The 7,868-nt window shown below is 39.2% G+C and overlaps 1 long non-coding RNA gene across 2 annotated transcripts; it reads left to right on the top strand.

The window, feature by feature from the left end:
• Positions 1–1,060: 1,060 nt before the first annotated feature.
• LOC125506135 (uncharacterized) lies at positions 1,061–5,458 on the top strand. Of its 2 annotated transcripts, none has more exons than XR_007282593.2 (4): positions 1,061–3,290; positions 3,844–3,900; positions 4,464–4,558; positions 5,181–5,458. It is a non-coding gene; the product is annotated as an uncharacterized LOC125506135 (long non-coding RNA). The 2 variants fall into 2 exon arrangements; XR_007282591.2 differs by having other exon boundaries at positions 4,461–4,558.
• Positions 5,459–7,868: the final 2,410 nt, after the last annotated feature.

Here is a 7,868-nt window from a genome sequence, read left to right as displayed (position 1 = left end):
GAGCGAGAAGAGAAGGCAAAAGCACGGTCGAACAACTAATGATCAAGAAGTGATCCTAGAACAACCTACGTCAAGCATTACTCCAACACCGTGTTCACTTCACGAACTCCGCCGAGAAGAGACCATCACGGTTACACACGCGGTTGATGTATTTTAATTAAGATCAACTTCAGGTTTTCTACAACCGGACATTAACAAATTCCCATCTGCCCATAACCGCGGGCACGGCTTTCGAAAGTTCAAAACCCTGCAGGGGTGTCCCAACTTAGCCCATCACAAGCTCTCACGGTCAACGAAGGATATTCCTTCTAGCGGGAAGACCCGATCAGGCTCAGAATCCCGGTTATAAGACATCCTCGACAATGGTAAAATATGAAATGCCATTGCGTTGTTACTTCAGTGGGAAGTTCCTATACATATTCTCTGTTTCTCTTGAATTGGTTGAAAGTGTTTCTTCTGCTATCCACTCTTACCTTTGCTGCTGAATTTTGCTTTGCTACAGAAGTAAGACATTGTGCTGTTGAAGGAATCCATCAAGAACTGGAGGCACTGGCCTACGACATGGGCAGGTATGTGCTTCATGATTGTTGTTGGTTAATTGAGAGTATGTGATGCTTGAAGAAATGATGTGCAAGCAGACTAAATCTTTTATCTACATCTACAACTTAATGTTTCATGTTAAGAAAAGTATATCTCATATTTCCCCTTAGTGGCGGAGAGCATATTTGAGCAGCTGACTGCAGACTGGTCATTTGCGTCAGTTTGATTTGTTTGCGTATGTTCACTGTTTTCTGTTTTCCAAGTGTTGAGTGGCTACAGTTTTGTCTGCTTTGCTGCTGTTGGCTACATTTTGTCCGCTTTGCTGCTGTTGTGCTTAACATGAGCAAGACTAGGGGCATGACAGTTCCGCACGGGGCATAAAAAATTCATAGTATCAGTGTCCATGCCTATATGTCAGGTTAGGGTGTGTTTGGTACAGGGAATGAAGTGGAATGTAACGGTCGGACCTGCACCTGGGAGCGATTCCTGTGTTTAGTTGAAAAAGGGAACGGAACGCACTGATTCCCTGGAGAGGAATATTCCCTCTATATGCCGAACCGGGTGGTTCCTCCAAATTGGCCGGACCACGCGGAACGCGTCTCTCTCGCGTCGTCCCCCACTCACCAACGAGGAAGGCGTCCCGCGCGGCGCCCCGCTCCCTCTCCCTCGATGGGCATGGCGGCGGCCATACACCTCCCCCTCCTCTACGGCACCCCCTCGCCGCGGTTGGATATGCAGCCTTGTCGGCGTCTCCTTCCCCTCGCCGGAGATGCAGCTTCGCCGCGTCTCCTGCCCCTCGACCAAGGATCTAGGAAAGGACGGGGCGGCTCCCTCTCGATCCGGCCTCTCCCTCGGCTCGCCCTCTGGAACGACGGCTCCTCCCCCGTCTTTCTCTCGTCAAGCAGCAGCTGATTGCTCCCTCCTCCCGTTCCTCTCACCCAGTAGGCAGCAACGATGGCAGGTCAGATGCAGCCGATTTGTTGGGAAGTAGAGCAGATAAGCAGCGGTCGGCTCGGCCCGTTTCCTTCCCGGCAGCTAGCCGGCCGGTGGCATCCAGACACCTGGGCGGTAGCAGCAAGAGAAGCATCAGCGACGGCAAGAGCAAGCTCCTTCGATTGACTCTTTCTAGCTTGGCATTCTCCGTCCAAAAATCAGTAGTACTCAACTTGATTAGTGCTAGCTTTGTGTGCTCTGTGTTGAGACTGGTAGTAATAATTTTTGTTGTCATTAATACTTTGTGATCTAGATTTTGTGCTTCATGAACATTTGTTATTTATTTTCTGAAAAGTTGCTTTGACTACCATTTTTATATATAAACAATCAAATATCAGGTTATATATTTCAGTGATAAATCATTGTGAAATTAAAATGTCGTTCAAAACTATTTATACTTGCGAGTGGAGTTATAAATTATTGTGAGTGGAATCAAATTCATTCGATTCAATCTCTCCAACCAAACACCGAAATGTAACCATTCCATTCCATCTACTGTGCTCAAGCAAACACAGAGACGGAACCGACCCATTCTAGTGGAATGGAACCATGACATTCCATTCCACTTCGTTCCGCAACCAAACACACCCTTATATGCCTTTGTAAGGTAATCAGTCGTGTATGTCAATGGCAGTGGTTTAAAATACGTAAGCTGATGCATCTTGTGCTTGCTTGTCACTGTGTTTCTACTAGGCAAGGTCTGCAATAGATTATATATATATTCATTCAAATATGACGTGGTCTTCTTCCTTTGCCTTCGTTAACATATTTATTTGGGCGTTCCTTTTCTCTGTACTTTGTTTGGGCAGTATTTTTCCCTACACATGTCCTTTTCGATTATAAGTTCATGAGCTAATTTGGTCATAATGTAACCCGGTCCTAAAAGTACTCTTGCACTGCAGAATTCTCTTATTTACATGTTTGGTCACGATATAGCTCTGTCCTAAATCTACTTTGCTTTCAGTTTGAATCTGTCATGACCTGGGTAGATATACTCTAGACCTTGATATATGAGTACGTAATGGAAGAAGTGGACATCTTGGTCACTGCAGATTTTCTCTGTTCATTTAAAAAAGAGTGAATTACAAAATTTGTCATGACCTGGATAGATATACTCTAGACCTTGATATATGAGTACATAATGGAAGAAGTGGACCTTGATATATGAGGTAGCTATTCATCCATCTTGCTTTTTAGAAAATTTGTGACCACAGAGGCCGAAGACGCCACCCTGTAATGTCGCGCTGATGGTAGCCCATACTGCTTTGCCGATGAATAATATCGTAAGCGTAACAGCTAATGTTTGAATTTTTCATACCGCTTCAGCTAACCTATGAATAGGTCTGCACTCTGCACCTACATATTTTGATGATCGTACACTGTTGCCGTGGCTGGCCAATATGATGATATGTTTAATGAAGGTTTTGAATATTCTATTCGCATAGCTCTGACAGGTAAGGATACTTTAGGTTGCAGCTCAACTATGTATCTGTGGATATTAATCTTACAACATTTTATTTCTTCTGTTTTTGGACTTCAAATTTCTGCGAATTGTGGCTTAACTATGATACTTTAGGTCGCATGCTAAACTATGTATATGTGAATTGTGGCTCAGCTATGAGGTTTCTAATGAACATTTTGGGTATTCTATTACTACGTCTTTGAAAGGTTAGGATACTTTAGGACTCAGCCATGCCTCTCAGTTTCCCGCCTTCCCCACTAAGCCAGAAGAGGTGGTATAGTGGAGCAAGCATCAGGTGACAAGGCTTATTTCTTTATTTGGACCTAAATTTCCGACTCTATTATCATAGAGCTTATGTTAATATCCATTCCTAGCCGTACTCCTATTATTCTGTATCACCATTCTACAAATGCTTCAGCGAAACTTTTCTTTGTTTTAGTTCTTAACAGTTTTGTCATCTTCCATTAGAATTTGCTCCATATAACAGCAGGGGAGGCCCCTACTATATCCTTCTTCCAATAGAATAGATGCATGTGATGTGAAGTTTATTCTGGTGTATGAAATAAGTAGTTGATTGTGCAATCTTTTAAACGAGCAAGGAATGAGAGAGAGATAATGTTAGCATGGCAACCATCTTTTAGTCTACAATTGAGTTGATGTTCTGTGAGATTTAAAAACTAGGTTGACAATTGGCATGGTTTGCATTACTGTGCGTGCCTCCTTTTATTTGTTCTCTTGTTGTTCAATTCCTTATTTCTATAAGGTTTTTGTAATTATGTTTATGTTAGAAGGTTTAGATGTCATACTCTGCATGGACTCTTAGTAAAAGAAATTTCTGTTGTTCTTAGGTACTAATCAGGTTATTGATGCCGCCGGATAGCTGTCGTTGGCTATAATGTGATTAGGTACCAATCCTGTTATTAAAGCTGTTATGGTATATGCTGCTGCTACTTAATTATACTCTTATGTGGTCAGCCAAGTATTCTTCTGGATCTACCTTTGTGTAATGTATAACTGAAGTACGATCATTTTCTTGCATAAACTAAGCATACTATGAAGAATACAATGCCAAAATAACTATTTAAATTTTGTGTGTCAAGAGTAAATTGCCTTTTCTGTGCTTCAGAGTAGATTGCTACAACAGATTGTTCATAGTCACTATTCCAAGTTTTTTGTGTGTCAAGCCTTAAGAGTAGATTGCCTTTTCTGTACATTCTGTTGTAGCAATACTGACTATGAATAGCAGTAGTGTGTTTGCCGTTTGTTTGTTCTTGTGGCTTCAAAAAAAAAAAACCTGGAATGTTTTTTCTGCTGGTACAACTCTCTTTGGCTAGGACATTTTGGCTTCAAATAACATAAATGAACCTAAAATTTATTAATATCTTATATCACTTTTTGTATTTGATGTTCTTCATGCATGCTCATCAACCAAGAGGTTAATCCAATAATGTCACACGTTCCTCAGCAGGTGCCAAGCCCTCCGACGCCCAGCTGTTCGCTGTTGTCTCTGCCCGAAGAAGGATTATGGTCCTCCACCTCTCTGCTACTCCTTTTAAAATTCTGGTGTGTTCTTTCTTTCTTTATTTTCTGCCAACAAAAAGGTGGAACCTGTTCTTAATTTCCCATAATGATTTCTATGGCAATTTGTTAGTATATTTCTAGCTGGAATTGCATGTATATCTTTTACATTGCAACGAATTAATAAGGAGAATAGAAGCATTTGCATCCATCTAACATATTTGTATGGTTTTTTTAAAAAGGCTGAAGGTTAGAGATGTGGCACTGTATGAGGCTATCATTAGGATGGAAGATAATTTAATGTTAAAATATTGTTTGAGCTTCCTTCGTTCTGTAAACGGCAATACAAGCTATGTTTGCACCATGATTCTATTACAGATTTTCTTTTAACAACTGGCAATTAACGACACATCAAATGTTCTGTATTGAAATGGATCATTTTATCAGGTTGGGTTTAGTAGGTCATAATGCTTTTATTCTACGACAGGGTTAATTTTGTTTATATTGTAACAAGTTCAGGTATTACAGGGGAAAACAACATTTTTTTGGTTCTTTTGGTAAAAATAGTTGGGTAGAGATCTTAATGAAACATTGCATTTATTTCATACAAGTCGCTCATACAATTTGCACCTAGCAAATAAATTAGTAACACTATCTATTTTATCAGGTAAAAACACCGGCATGTTGTTTGAGGTGCATGCATCGGTTGTAGCGAAGATGTCCATATGACGATGCATTGCTAACCATGGAGCACCGCAAGGATTTAGAATATGTACCGCAACTTAGAGACTTGGCACATTGCCACTTGCTCCTACCACCATGCAAGTGGTCGATGCTTTAGTGTTGAACTATTAATTAATCCATCGTTTTTCTTTAATCTATGTGATGGTGCCCCTTGCCATAAATACTTGTTATGTGGATTCAATAGAAATGATGTTTTAAGCATGTTTGATCGTTATAAAAAAATGTCATAGACGTTCAACTGCTATGCAATGTTTGATGCTCCTTCATTATATTTATACAAAAGGGCTAAAGCTCCAATCATGTCTTTGCTGAGACCTAAAGCTCCTAACTAATGAAAATATTTTGAAAGCGCTCATGATTTTAAAGGTACATATATTTTTAAACAAAAGCCTATGTATTTTTTGCTCAAACAGTCACAAAAAAAATGCAAGTGTTTTCAATGTGAACTTGATTTCGAATGAGTCTCTACGAACATGGTAGCAAGCGTTTTGTGCTATTAAATTAAAATGTGTGTATACATCTCGGTGTAGACAACAATCCACCATATTCCATATTAAAGGGGATTAAACCATGGCTAATATTTTCATCGCGCACATGGATTTAGGGTGCCTCTGCGTCATTTGGCGCAACGGGTCCACTAGTTCTATAAATCAACCATGGATTATCTCATACCAGCATGGTACATCAAAGAAAAGCGAAAACTAAATGCAAAAGACGTTCCAAGATTTGCACATATCATATGAACGAAACGAATTTAAAAACATATCGATACTTGTTGAAGAAAGATAGGATGCCTTCCGGGGCATCCTAAAGCTTAGATGCTTGAGTCTCCTTGAATATTTACTTGGGTTGCCTTAGGCATCCCCAAGCTTGAGCTCCTGCCTCTCCTTCTCCTCACATCGAGACCTTCTCGATCTTCGAACACTTCATCCACACAAAACTCAACAGAAAGCTCGGTAAGATCTGTTAGTATAATAAAGCAAATCACTACTCTAAGTATTGTTGCAAACCAATTCATATTTTGTTTTTGCATTGTAGCTACTGTAATATAACTTTTCCATGGCTTAGTCCATTGGTAGAAATCAATGGTTTCATCAAAACAAGCAAACTATGCATCAAAAACAGAATCTGTCTTAAACAGGACAGTCTATAGTAATCTGAACATTCACCATACCTCTGGTACTCCAAAAATTCTAAAAGAATTAGGAAAAATAAAAAATTTGTATAGAAAGACAGTGCAAAAAGTTTTGGAACCGTTTGACGTTCCAGTAAAAAAATTAAAATCACGCACTACAACCAAAGTTTCTGTCTTGCACCTCACAAAACCAACAAGCAATGTAAACATCCTAAAGGCATATATTAGCTCATTATTCTTGTTTTTAAACTTTATAAAAGCACAAGATAGAAATAAATCACTCTCTAAAACTTCCGGGTTGTCTCCCTGGCAGCGCTTTCTTTAAAGCCATTAAGCTAGGCATATAGTGCTTAAGTAATGGATCCACCCGGATTCTGAGGTATATCAAAGCCAATTTTAATTAACAATGATTTGCGAATTAATTATGAGCACAAAGTAACATAAATCATGCAACAACGAAGTCTAACTCTCTTCCTATGCATCGGCATGTCATAAAAAAACAATTCATGCACACCTAGTAAAGGCCAATGCATAATATAAACAGTTTCTTGCAATTTTATCTTATTGGAAACATGGAGATGCGGAGATGTAGTTCCTCTCTCATAATAATTGCAAGTAGGAGCAGCAAGCACATGCATATTATATCTATCAAAATTATCATGTGCAACCAATTGACTCAAAAAGACAGCGCAGGAGTCCTCAATATATGGTTTAACATTGGCATTAGAAGCTTAATTATCATAACAATATTTAAGTATGGCAAAAATTTCAGATTTGTAAAGAGTAGCATCATACTTTTCAATCAAATAAGAAATTTCATAAGCAGTCTTAAAAGCAAAAAATTCTTCAATTTGTTGAACATCATACTAATTACAAACACACTTAGCATATGAAGATACGATTCCATTATCACTAAACTCACATTGGTAGGGAAGGTATTTCTTAGGGTCTTCAGAACAACAAGTAAAATCATATATTTCACATAAATTCCAAGCATAACATTGCAAATGATAAATTTGATCCAGTAAAAGTTTCCCTTTTTGAGATAAGCGGTGTCACATATAACAAGCATGCTCATCTAAAGATTTGCCCTCAACTAAGCTAGTTGGGGTTTCAGCACGAGCACATAGGGATCAAAGATGATCCAAGTAAAAAGCTTCCGGAGTGTGATAGATTTTGAGAGTTTCTTCAACCATTAGTTCAGTAAGTACCACTAATTTTTTTGGTATTTTGCGTTTCCTACCCATAACTAAAGGTAGAAAACAAGAGGACAAAATAAAAACTACTTAGTGATAAAGCAAACAAGCACACACGAGAATATTCACCCCACGCTATAACTCCTCGGCAACGGCGCCAGAAAAAGGTCTTGATAACCCACAAGTATAGGGGATCAATTGTAGCCTCTTTCAATAAGTAAGAGTCTCGAACCCAACGAGGAGCTAAAGGTAGAACAAATATTCCCTCAAGTTCTATCGA

This window comes from Triticum urartu, chromosome 1A, assembly GCF_056163025.1.
Source record: "Triticum urartu cultivar PI428250 chromosome 1A, HENAU_Tu73, whole genome shotgun sequence".
In the NCBI taxonomy this organism is placed as follows: domain Eukaryota; kingdom Viridiplantae; phylum Streptophyta; class Magnoliopsida; order Poales; family Poaceae; genus Triticum; species Triticum urartu.
Note: the sequence above shows the minus strand (reverse complement) of the source record. Positions and strands in the feature narration are given on the sequence as shown.